The sequence below is a fragment of the Parasteatoda tepidariorum genome, chromosome 2, assembly GCF_043381705.1.
Source record: "Parasteatoda tepidariorum isolate YZ-2023 chromosome 2, CAS_Ptep_4.0, whole genome shotgun sequence".
NCBI lineage: Eukaryota > Metazoa > Arthropoda > Arachnida > Araneae > Theridiidae > Parasteatoda > Parasteatoda tepidariorum.
This window is the reverse complement of record NC_092205.1, coordinates 103,018,418-103,032,775: the sequence shown is the minus strand read 5'-3', so window position 1 is coordinate 103,032,775 and position 14,358 is coordinate 103,018,418.

Genomic DNA, 14,358 nt, shown 5'->3' with positions numbered 1-14,358 from the left:
GTGCATGTGGCACATTATTCCGTCACGTTATTTAATTTACTAATTTCCCCCCCTTATTAGAGTAAGACCTATCATAGTACAGAATTTTTTCGGGCTTTCTGCGACAAACTTCCCTAGCATTAATATATTGCTTTAAAATACTTTTAATTATAACAATTACTAATTTAATGTAACAGAAACATTGTGTCGACATAAGAAAGTATAGAATAAAAACTTATAAAAATTCTCAATTGTCAAAGTAATATTTTTTTAATTCTAATACTATATGCGATATTCTCGCATTTTGTAGGTGGAAAAATGCACTAATTATGTCCTCTTTCGAATTTTAAATCATTACACAAATTAAAATTCGTAAATAAATTAAATGATAGTAAATTAAGATTCGTACATAAATTAAATATCGTAAAACCCGTGCAGTAATTTCCAAATTAAAGATCTAGAATCACGTGAATGGGACTCTTTTAAAAAAAAAAAAAAAAATGAGATACTCAAATAATTGTATGTAAGTTATGGAATTCTTTAAAGAAGGAAAAAATGAAAGAAAGAACATTTCTAGAGCGAACTATCTTATACACTTTCGCAATTTCTGATTTTTTTATTTTAGATTATTATTTTGAAATTCTAGCTGAAGCCAGTCACTACAGATTTATTTTTAAAATCTCAAATGAGAATAGAAAATCATGATTATTTCTTTCCTCTCTGATGCGCAAAAAAGACATCTTTAAAAAAAAAATTCAGCAGAAAAGAAAAAACATTTTTCGAGAAATTATGTAGAAAGGAAAACCAAAATGTTTACTTCCTAAATTAAAAATCTTTCTGCAAAAACTCTGTAACGTTCTGCGACAATGTCGACGCAATTCTGCCACGGGAATGATAGTAGCACATTAATTTGGAATTCCTTGTTGAATTTTGTAAATAAATTCAACTGCATGTTTTAAAATATTAAAGCAAGTCTGGAGATAATTGCATGTCACATAGTCAAATTTTTGAATTGCACAAACAATTTCGAGGAGGTTGTTGAATATTCTGGTCGACATGTGACGTCAAGAAATGATAAAAAAAAAAATTTATAAAATCATGCTTGAAGACTGACATTTGATTGTTTGGATGATGTCGGATATTACAAATAATGACAGAGAGTGGTTCAAATCCTTGCTGGCAGGATTCAAACCAAATTTGATTAGAACCATATTGTATTGGCCTGAGACTAGATTTGCACAAGGACAATATCATACTCGAAGTTTACAAATAATGAAAATAAAATATTTTAATTATAACATTTTAATTTTGATGACTCTTATAGAAATTATCAACATTAATTGAAAAAAAAAGTATTAGAAAAAATGCTTTACTAAATGTTAGAACCTTTTTCTCAAATGGATTTGCCCAATTTAGATTTGAGATAAATTTAATAATATAAATGTAGTTAATAAAGAAACTTATTAATAATTATAACATACAATTAATTGATAACATACAATACATACAATTATTTTTATATACAATAAGTTGATAACATACAATTATTTTTATCTATAATTTAATTACATTGGATGGAAATCTGTGGTTTTTAGTCAAATTTTGGAAGAGTTTATTTATTTATTTTGGATAAATAAATATTACTACACATTCTTTTAATTCTAGTCCCTTGATTAAAAATAGTATTTAAATAAATTGAATTTTAAATAAATCGAACTTGCTTGTATGGTGGCCTACCTTCCAGTCCCCGGTGATACGTGAAGCCTACCACAGTTTCGCTTCAAAAGCTCTCTCCTCTCATCTTCGCAATATACCTTTACGGGCCAACTGCGACAGCCCTAATTGGCCTATAAAAATTCTCTTCTGCAGCCTTGTTTGGACCATAGACGCCTACTTAGGGTCCGAGTTTGAAAATTACACCTTGATATTAAAAGGAGCTAGGGGATCTTGAAATTTGAACCTTTCTCGAGCCATTTTATTTTTTTAATTTTTTTTTATTATTCCATTACGCTTTCTTTGCTGGACTTCACACACAGAAAACACCCAATGCATGCTGGAATATCCAAAATGTTACAAAACAAGTCGAAAAAGAGCAAATAAGATAATTTTCCTCGATTTTTCCAGTTTTTTCCCAATTAAAAAAATAATTTCCTACAATGCAGGACCCTCCAGAATATCGAAAAACACATAAAAAAATATAATATAATTTAAAATAAACAACAACAAAAAAAGAAAATTTTTTGAAAGTTTGTCCGTCCCAGGGATTCGAACCCAGGACCCCTCCCTCCTGCAGCGAACTTGCTTGTCTGGTGGCCTACCTTCCAGGCCACGGTGATACGTGAAGCCTACCACAGTTTCGCTTCTAAAGCTCTCTCCTCTCATCTTCGCAATATACCTTAAGGGCCCCACTGAGACCCCCCTAATTGGCCTATAAAAATTCTCTTCAGCAGCCTTGATCGGACCATAGACTCCTACCTAGAGTCCGAGTTTGAAAATTATATCTTGATATAAAAAGGAGCTAGGGGTCTTGAAATTTGAACCTTTCTCGAGCCATTTTATTTTTTTATTCTTTTTTTTATTATATCTTTACGCTCTCTTTGCTGAACTTCGCACACAGAAAACACCCCATGCATGCTAGAATATCCAAAATGTTACAATAGAAGTCAAAAAAGAGCAAATAAATTGATTTTCCTGGATTTTTCCAGTTTTTTCCCATTTTCCCAATAAAAACTTTTTTTCCTACATGCAGGAACCTCCAGAATATCGAAAAGCACATTAAAAAAATAATGTAATTTAAAAACAAAATTAAAAAAAAGAACATTTTTTGAAAATTTGACCGTCCCTGGGATTCGAACCCAGGACCCCTCCCTCCTGCAGCGAACTTGCTTGTCTGGTGGCCTACCTTCCAGTCCACGGTGATACGTGAAGCCTACCACAGTTTCGCTTCAAAAGCTCTCTCCTCTCATCTTCGCAATATACCTTTAGGGACCCACTGTGACCCCCCTAATTGGCCTATAAAAATTATCTTCAGCAGCCTTGTTTGGACCATAGACCCCTACTTAGGGTCCGAGTTTGAAAATTATACCTTGATATTAAAGGGAGCTAGGGGGTCATGAAATTTGAACCTTTCTCGAACCATTTTATTTTTTTATTTTTTTTTTTTATTATTCCATTACGCTTTCTTTGCTGGACTTCACACACAGAAAACACCCCATGCATGCTAGAATATCCAAAATGTTACAATAGAAGTCGAAAAAGAGCAAATAAATTGATTTTCCTGGATTTTTCCAGTTTTTTCCCATTTTCCCAATAAAAACTTTTTTTCCTACATGCAGGAACCTCCAGAATATCGAAAAGCACATTAAAAAAATAATGTAATTTAAAAACAAAATTAAAAAAAAGAACATTTTTTGAAAATTTGACCGTCCCTGGGATTCGAACCCAGGACCCCTCCCTCCTGCAGCGAACTTGCTTGTCTGGTGGCCTACCTTCCAGTCCACGGTGATACGTGAAGCCTACCACAATTTCGCTTCAAAAGCTCTCTCCTCTCATCTTCGCATTACACTTCTAAGGGCCCACTGTGACACCACTAATTAGCCTATAAAAATTATATTCAGCAGCCTCGTTTGGACTATAGACCCCTACTTAGGGTCCGAGTTTGAAAATTATACCTTGATATTAAAGGGAGCTAGGGAGTCTTGAAATTTGAACCTTTCTCGAGCCATTTTATTTTTTATTCCATTATGCTTTCTTTGCTGGACTTCACACACAGAAAACACCCCATGCATGCCAGAATATCCAAAATGTTACAATAGAAGTAGAAAAAGAGCAAATAAACGGATTTTCCTTGATTTCTCCAGTTTTTTCCCATTTTCCAAATAAAATTTTTTTTTCCTGCATGCAGGAACCTCCTGAATATCGAAAAACACATAAAAAAAGAAAATAATTTAAAATAAACAACAAAAAAGAAAAGAAAGATTTTTGAAAATTTGACTGTTCCTGGGATTCGAACCCAGGATCCCTCCCTCCAGCTGCAAACTTGCTTGTCTTTTGGCCTACCTTCCAGTCCACGGTGATACGTGAAGCCTACCACAGTTTCGCTTTAAAAGCTCGCTCCTCTCATCTTCGCAATATACTTCTAAGGGCCCACTGAGACCCCCCTAATTGGCCTATAAAAATTATCTTCAACAGCCTCGTTTGAACTATAGACCCCTAATTAGTGTCCGAGTTTGAAAATTATACCTTGATATAAAAGGGAGCTAGGGGGTCTAGAAATTTGAACCTTTCTCGAGCCAATTTATTTTTTTATTCTTTTTTTTATTGCTCTATTACGCTTTCTTTGCTGGACTTCACACACAGAAAACACCCCATTCATGCTAGAATATCCAAATTTTTTCAATAGAAGTCGAAAAAGAGCAAATAAACTGATTTTCTGGGATTTTTCCAGTTTTTTCCCATTTTCCCTATTAAAAAAAATTTTCCTACGTGCAGGAACCACCAGAATATCGAAAAACTCATAAAAAAATAATATAATTTAAAATAAACAACAAAAAAATGAAAGAAAATTTTTTAAAAATTTGACCGTCCCTGGGATTCGAACCAAGGACCCCTCCCTCCTGCAGCGAACCTGCTTGTCTGGTGGCCTACCTTCCAGTCGACGGTGATACGGAAAGTCCACTGTGATACGTTCACATAAATTGGCTCGAGAAAGGTTCAAATTTCTAGACCCCCTAGCTCCCTTTAATATCAAGGTATAATTTTCAAACTCGGACACTAATTAGGGGTCTATAGTTCAAACGAGGCTGCTGAAGATAATTTTTATAAGCCAATTAGGGGGGTCTCAGTGGGCCCCTAAAGGTATATTGCGAAGATGAGAGGAGCGAGCTTTTAAAGCGAAACTGTGGTAGGCTTCACGTATCACCGTGGACTGGAAGGTAGGCCAAAAGACAAGCAAGTTTGCAGCTGGAGGGAGGGATCCTGGGTTCGAATCCCAGGAACAGTCAAATTTTCAAAAATCTTTCTTTTCTTTTTTGTTGTTTATTTTAAATTATTTTCTTTTTTTATGTGTTTTTCGATATTCAGGAGGTTCCTGCATGCAGGAAAAAAAAATTTTATTTGGAAAATGGGAAAAAACTGGATAAATCAAGGAAAATCCGTTTATTTGCTCTTTTTCGACTTCTATTGTAACATTTTGGATATTCTGGCATGCATGGGGTGTTTTCTGTGTGTGAAGTCCAGCAAAGAAAGCATAATGGAATAAAAATGAAATGGCTCGAGAAAGGTTCAAATTTCAAGACCCCCTAGCTCCCTTTAATATCAAGGTATAATTTTCAAACTCGGATCCTAAGTAGGGGTCTATAGTCCAAACGAGGTTGCTGAATATAATTTTTATAGGCTAATTAGTGGTGTCACAGTGGGCCCTTAGAAGTGTAATGCGAAGATGAGAGGAGAGAGCTTTTGAAGCGAAATTGTGGTAGGCTTCACGTATCACCGTGGACTGGAAGGTAGGCCACCAGACAAGCAAGTTCGCGGCGGGAGGGAGGGGTCCTTGGTTCGAATCCCAGGGACGGTCAAATTTTTAAAAAATTTTCTTTCATTTTTTTGTTGTTTATTTTAAATTATATTATTTTTTTATGAGTTTTTCGATATTCTGGTGGTTCTTGCATGTAGGAAAAAATTTTTTTAATTGGGAAAATTGGAAAAATCTGGAAAAATCCAGGAAATTCAGTTAATTTGCTCTTTTTCGACTTCTATTGTAACATTTTGGATATTCTAGCATGCATGGGGTGTTTTTTGTGGGTGAAGTCCAGCAAAGAAAGCGTAATGGAATAATAAATAAAAAAAGAATAAAAAAATAAAATGGCTCGAGTAGGGTTCAAATTTCAAGACCCCCTAGCTCCCTTTAATATCAAGGTATAATTTTCAAACTCGGACCCTAAGTAGGGGTCTATAGTCCAAACGAGGCTGCTGAAGATAATTTTTATAGGCTTATTAGGGGGGTCTCAATGGGCCCTTAAAGGTACATTGCGAAGATGAGAGGAGAGAGCTTTTGAAGCGAAACTGTGATAGGCTTCACGTATCACCGTGGACTGGAAGGTAGGCCACCAGACAGGCAAGTTCGCTGCAGGAGGGAGGGGTCCTGGGTTCAAATCCCAGGGGCAGACAGATTTTCAAAAAAAAATTTTTTTTTCTGTTCATTTTAAATTATATTATTTTTTTATGTGTTTTTTGATATTCTGGAGGTTCCTGCATGTAGGGAAAAAAATTTCTTAATGGGAAAATGGGAAAAAACTGGAAAAATCTAGGGAAATCAGTTTATTTGCTCTTTTTCGACTTCTATTGTAACATTTTGGATATTCTAGCATGCGTTCAAGACCCCCTAGCTCCTTTTAATATCAAGGTATAATTTTTAAACTCGGACCCTAAGTAAAGGTCTACAGTCCAAGCAAGGCTGCTGAAGATCATTTTTATAGGCCAATTAGGGGGGTCACCGTGGGCCCCTAGAAGTATATTGCGAAGATGAGAGGAGAGAGCTTCTGAAGCGAAACTGTGGTAGGCTTCACGTATCACTGGGGACGGGAAGGTAGGTCACCAGACAAGCAAGTTCGCTGCAGGAGGGAGGGGTCCTGCGTTCAAATCCCAGGGACGGTCAAACTTTAAAAAAAAATTTTTTGTTTATTTTAAATTATATTATTTTTTTATGTGTTTTTCGATATTCTGTAGGTTCCCGCATGTAGGAAGAAAAAAATTTTTATTGGAAAAATGGGAAGAAACTGGAAAAATCCAGGGAAATCAGTTTATTTGCTCTTTTTCGACTTCTATTGTAACATTTTGGATATTCTGGCATGCATGGAGTGTTTTCTGTGTGTGAAGTCCAGCAAAGAAAGCGTAATAGAATAATAAAAAAAAAAGAATAAAAAATAAAATGGCTGGAGAAAGGTTCAAATTTCAAGATCCCCTTAATATCAAGGTATAATTTTCAAACTCGGACCCTAAGTAGGGGTCTATGGTCCTAACAAGGCTGCGGAAGATAATTTTTATAGGCCGAGTAGGGGGGTCACAGTGGGNTTCAAATTTCAAGATCCCCTAGCTCCCCTTAATATCAAGGTATAATTTTCAAACTCGGACCCTAAGTAAGGGTCTATGGTCCTAACAAGGCTGCGGAAGATAATTTTTATAGGCCGAGTAGGGGGGTCACAGTGGGCCCCTGAAGATATATTGCGAAGATGAGAGTTGGAAGTTTTTTGATGTTTATTATTTTTATTTGTGCCATTTTTAGAGAAAGTTACATTTTATACTTGAAATTTCTGTGTAACCTATTCGCTTTCCTGTTTCCAAATGCCTGTTTTTGCCCACAAAAAACCTCTTGTGATATTTAACAACGTTTTTGCTTTGCCCTCGCTTTAATATTAAATTTAAACCCCGAAATGAGATCTTTTTCTTAAAAAATAAATATTAAGGGAGGTCTTTATGAAACATCCTGCATATGAATGGAGTCCTTATTTTATTTGTTCATTTAATTATTGCAGGCATACTATGGTGGAGAAGCCAGATAAGAAGCCGAAGCGGGTGCCGGGGATGATTATGATCCAACAGAGCTTGTCTGCGGAGGTTGTTCTGACGTCTCAAGAGCACAGGTCTGATTTTTTTCTTTAACTGCATTGCAATGTTTTTATTCAGTTTATAGCCTACGTTGACCCATTTTTAGATTCATGCTTAATTCCATAGCCTTGTAATTTTGAACTCAATCCAGAAGGCAGGGTGACTCTTGGATTAAGTATTAAGACAAACTAGCCTTCACGGAATTCTTCTTGATGCAATCAGCTGGCATTGGTGTCACACGCAGCTACGAAAACCTGATGGCGATGGGATTCTGACCAATGATCCCTCTACCACTCTGGATATTTTGAAATGACCAGAAATTGCTGGGACTTGAACATGTGGCACCCACTTGGGAAGCATACACACTATCCCCCAATCCCTCATAGCTCATGTTGCGCTGTTTAAACAAATTTTGAGTAATATACTCAAATTTGAAGAGAGAATGAAACAGTGGAATGGATGATTAGAAAAAACATGCAGTTTTAAAGGGAATGTTATGTTGTTTCTAATCGTTCATTTAATTTTGTTTTAAAAATTTATTTATCACTGTTGCTTAGATATGAAACATTACTAGTCGTCTACTTATTTTTTATTCAAACTCAATACAGTATGTAAAGGTATTTGAGAAAATTTCAACTTGNATTTTGTTTTAAAAATTTATTTATCGCTGTTGTTTAGATATGAAACATTACTAGTCGTCTACTTATTTTTTATTCAAACTCAATACAGTATGTAAAGGTATTTGAGAAAATTTCAACTTGATGGAAGTATTCATTGTTTAAAAAAAGGAATTAGTCAAAAAGCAGGAAAGTTCTTTAAAAAAAAATAATAATTATTTATTTCTAGATAAAATGTTAAAACACTCACATTAAAAACTAAGTTAAAAAATTATCATGGTTAGTTGAAAACATATATGGGAATTTCACATGCAGAGAATTTTTCTAACATTGCACTATTATATTCCCAGAAAAAATCCAGATATTTCAATAACTGTGATCCGGAAATCCCATCACATTTATGTAAAAGCATTCTTGCATATTTTATTTAGAAATATTAGAACTAGAATTTATTCTTAATATCTTTTTCATTTGTAAATAATTTTTCTGGTATAATAATAAATGTGATTAGAGATTAGAAACTAAACTGATACATAATTATTAATTTAAATTATGCTGCATATAATTTATTTAGAGTTTCATGTTGTGAAAATATCAATGATTTGAATTTATAAAGACATAAATTTTTTGAAATGCGTTAATAATGATTTTACTCAAGAAATTTTGAGTTTGGCTCAAAATCACCCCTGTATTCCTCACAATCCCTCTTATTTAAAATAGAAGCTCCATTCATTTGTAAAATCAAGTATTTTGAAGGGCCTCAATAAGGAATGTGGTTTCCGTGTTGATATATTACCTTGTCTTAGAAATACTGTGTCTTAAAACAAACAATATTTGAAAATTGTAGAAGAATAATCATTTCTTTTTAGATGTGTCCCAAGCATGGTACTGACTTCCTGGAATATAAGTGTCGATACTGTTGTTCCGTTGCTGTATTCTTTTGTTTTGGCACTACTCACTTTTGCAATGCTTGCCATGATGATTTCCAACGAGTGACAAATATTCCTAAAACAGAACTTCCACATTGTCCTGCAGGTAATTTATTTGCTTGTCTTTTTTACTCAGATATTTTAAGAGTAAATAGATGTCTTCTATTGTCTGAGACAAAAATTAAATTTTCCACAACAGGGTGACTAAACAAGGTTTCTTCTAACTATCTTATAAAATAGTAACTTTTTTTCACTATTTTTAAGTCACTTATCTCACTTTTTATTTTCGTTTCACAATTTCCCCCTCTTTACAATTAAAAGAAAGATTTCCCTCCTTCATTCAGCCACCTACCTGAGCAAGTAAAGAAAGGTGATGAAAAATAGATACCTCTTGAAATGCACTGTATCGAGAGATAATTTCATCTTTTCTTATTTGCTGTGGAGAATGAAATTTTGTATATGAATTGGATTTTCTTTTTCTGTAGGGTTTTAAGATACATATAAAGCTCTCAATAGAATTAATTCAATTTTGCATCATAAAAAATTAATCATCGTAAAAATTAGGCACTCTTAAAAGTCTTATTTTTCTCCAAAAGAAAAAGCATAAATAAAATGTTCCTTTTTATATTATGTTTTTTTCCCCTTTTAAAAAAAAAACTTTTTTTTTAAATAAGATATTATTATGTCATGCAAATTTTAGTAATATCTTTTTGATGTTTGAATGTCCAATGTTTTTTTAAAATTATTTTTGGTGTCGGTTGTTATTTAGAAAAAAGCCCTTTCTTTGTGGCTTTATCAAATTGTGCTGTTTTTTATACATTATTCTGCTAGCACTCTTTAATGCGCTCAAATCACGGCGATTCCATCAAAAATCCATGTCATTTATCAACAGTTTTTCCATCCATTTCAACAAACAGCCAACAGTGTGTATACTTTATAGCTTTTCCCCTCAGAAACTAGTCAACGGCTATGAATGTTTGTCCTAGTCTTAAGCCTGCAATTAATAGCTACATTCTCCCTCTGGTGTTCATGTGTGTAAATTTAGCCAAAAGAGAAAAATAATTAACCCAGTCTAAATAACAGTTCCTTAAACCATTAACTCTTTCGCTACCGGAACGCCCGAAACGCCTCGTAAGCTTGACTACCGAAAACGCCCGAAGTGCCCGTGAAACGAGTTAGAGATTCTACCCCCTTNTTCATTCAGCCACCTACCTGAGCAAGTAAAGAAAGGTGATGAAAAATAGATACCTATTGAAATGCACTGTATCGAGAGATAATTTCATCTTTTCTTATTTGCTGTGGAGAATGAAATTTTGTGTATGAATTGGATTTTCTTTTTCTGAAGGGTTTTAAGATACATATAAAGCTCTCAATAGAATTAATTCAATTTTCCATCATAAAAAATTTATCATCGTAAAAATTAGGCACTCTTAAAGGTCTTATTTTTCTCCAAAAGAAAAAGCATAAATAAAATGTTCCTTTTTATATTATGTTTTTTTTTCCCTTTAAAAAAAAAACATTTTTTTTTAAATAAGATATTATTATGTCATGCTAATTTTAGTAATATCTTTTTGATGTTTGAATGTACAATGTTTTTTTTAAAATTATTTTTGGTGTCGGTTGTTATTTAGAAAAAAGCCCTTTCTTTGTGGTTTTTCAAATTGTGCTGTTTTTTATACATTATTCGGCTAGCACTCTTTGATGCGCTCAAATCACGGCGATTCCATCAAAAATCCATGTCGTTTATCAACAGTTTTTCCATCCATTTCAACGAACAGCCAACAGTGTGTATACTTTGTAGCTTTTCCCCTCAGAAACTAGTCAACGACTATGAATGTTTGTCCTAGTCTTAAGCCTGCAATTAATAGCTACATTCTCTCTCTGGTGTTCATGTGTGTAAATTTAGCCAAAAGAGAAAAATAATTAACCCAGTCTAAATAACAGTTCCTTAAACCATTAAGAGGTCACTATACCAGGGGAAAAACTTTTTAACTGAAATTCTCTTTCACCACCATAAGTAATTTAAAGTAAGTTCAGACAAACCTAGAGTAAGGCCATGACATTAGAAGTGAAAAGATATTTTCAAAATATTAAAATGAAAATAATTTATTAAAAGATAACTTGGGATCACGCCATGGAGAAGCTCTCTTCCAATAATTTGTTAACATTTTGATATTTTCAAATTTTTCTTTTTTTCAGCTGGACGTGTATAATATGCTTTTCAAGAGCAAATTTCCGGATGTACATTACAAATTTTGTATATAATCTGTAAATTATGATCCTTATAAGCTCATAATAAATTATTACGTAATATCAATTTTGCTGTTCTGTGTTTGCAACGCAACATTATTCCCTGTGCCAGAATTTTTTGGGGGGCTTTCCGCAACATATCTCTCTAGCACTAATATAGATACTTTTAATAATAACAAATATACATGTTACTAAATTTAAAGTAATGGAAACGTTGTATTTACAAAGAAAAGCCTATTTGGATGTAATAAAATTGTATGTATTTCTTTTAAAATTAATATGTAATATTTTGTAAGAGGTTAATTGATGTTGTCTCACACTAATTATTTCCTTTTTTGCATTTCATAAATCATCACATAAAAAAATAATTAAAAAACTTAAAATCAGTGAAAGAAAACCAAAAAATTTATTTTTTCAAAAAGAGAATAAAAAAAATCAAGTATTTCTTCTCCTCTGATGCACATAAGGTATCTCTTGAGTATAATTGTGGAGGAAAAGAAATTTTTTGTTTCAATATTCTTTATTTTTAATTCTTCTCAAATAAGAATCAAAAAATTAAGAACATTTTTCTTTCCCTCTGATGCGCGAAAAAGGCTTCTTTTAAATATAATTTTGGAGAAGAAAAAAATTTTTGAAGCAAAGAAAACCACATTTTTTTAGTTTTTAAAGGGAAATTCTTTCTGCAAGAACTCTGTAACGTTCTGCGACAACGTCGTCATGATTCTGCCATGGGGACATTATTAAGAGAGTAATTATTGGATATGAATTTGAGGGGAATTTTTTCTTTTTTTTTCAAAATGACAGCAATGAAAATTAGTTTCAGAAAAGATTGTTAAAACAATAAAAGTTGCGACTACACCACAACACACTGTTCAGCAAAATTTATTTTATTGACTTTTTTTAATACAATAGAAAACATGATAAATAAACACTAATAATAATAAAAATATTTGCTCTTATTGATTTGCAAACCATAATGTGAATAATAAATTTGNGCAAAATTTATTTTATTGTCTTTATTTAATACAATAGAAAACATGATAAATAAACACTAATAATAATAAAAATATTTGCTCTTATTGATTTGCAAACCATAATGTGAATAATAAATTTGTGAAAATAACAATGTATAAATGCCTGTAAACCAAGAGTAACCTATTAACGCCCAAACTTTTACATTGCAATCATGTGACAAGTGCTATTGGTAAAAAGGGTGATAATACATTAAATCAAGTGAGAAATTTTTTTTTCCAGCTACCACCCAATTGTTAAACAAATTACAAAACAGTTCTTGATTATTTGAACTAATATATCATGGTAGATAGGGTAAACTAACTAGTAAAGGAACACTTAAGCTTAGCTGGTCTTTAAAAGGAAAAAAAATTCATAATTTCAAAATTTGTAATTTCAGTTAAATGAATGTGCATATTTGTTATCAAAAACAAATTATGATGACTTCCTATTATTAGATAGTAAGTTACTGTTACCAATCAATCTCAAAAATAGAAAAAACTTTTAAAATCGTATTTTTAAAAGATATTTATTAAATGGGGTGGGTGTGTTCTTTCATTGTTTGGTTTACCATACATAAGTTTTGTTTCCCATGACAAAAAAATTGATCGTGAGACCAGATTAAACTATGGTATGGACGGTTTTGGTGCATGTGGCACATTATTCTGTCAGGTTATCTAATTTACTAATTTCCCCCCCTTATTAGAGTAAAACCCGTCATAGTACAGCGATAATGATAGCCCCGTGGCAGAATTTTTTGGGGCTTTCTGCGACAAACTTTCCTAGTATTAATATGTTGCTTTAAAATACTTTTAATTATAACAATTACTAATTTAAAGTAACAGAAACATTGTGTCTACATAAGAAAGTATAGAATAAAAACTTATAAAAATTTTCAATTGTGAAAGTAATATTTTTTCAATTCTAGTACTATATGCAATATTCTCGCATTTTGTAAGTGGAAAAATGCACTAGTTATGTCCTCTTTCGAATTTTAAATCATTACACAAATTAAAATTCGTAAATAAATTAAATGATAGTAAATTAAGATTCGTACATAAATTAAATATCGCAAACCCCGTGCAGTAATTTCCAAAATAAAGATCAAGAATCACACGAATGGGACTCTTTAAAAATAAAAAAGAGAGACTCAAATAATTGTATGTAAATTATGGAATACTTTAAAGAAGGAAAAAATGAAAGAAAGAACATTTCTAGAGCGAACTATCTTATACTTTTTTATTTTAGATTATTATTTTGAAATTCTAGCTGAAGCCAGTCACTACAGACTTATTTTTAAAATCTCAAATGAGAATAGAAAATCATGATTATTTCTTTCCTCTCCGATGCGCAAGAAAGACATCTTTAAAAAAAAAATTCACCAGAAAAGAAAAAACATTTTTCGAGAAATTATGTAGAAAGGAAAGCCAAAATTTTTATTTTCCAAATTAAAAATCTTTCTGCAAAAACTCTGTAACGTTCTGCGACAATGTCGACGCAATTCTGCCACGGGGAAAGATAGTAGCACATTAATTTGGAATTCCTTGTTGAATTTTGTAAACAAATTCAACTGAATGTTTTAAACTATTAAAGCAAGTCTGGAGATAATTGCATGTCACACAGTCAAATTTTTGAATTGCACAAACAATTTCGGGGAGGTTGTTGAATATTCTGGTCGACTTGTGTTGTCAAGAACTGATAAAAAAAATTAATAAAATCATGCATGAAGACTGACATTTGATTGTTTGGATGATGTCGGATATTACAAACAATGACAGAGAGTGGTTCAAATCCTTGCTGGCAGGATTCAAATCAAATTTGATTTGAACCATATTGTATTAGCCTGAGACTAGATTTGCACAAGGACAATATTATACTCGAAGTTTACAAATAATAAAAATAAAATATTTTAATTATAACATTTTAATTTTGATGACTCTTATAGAAATTATCAACATTTATTAACAAAA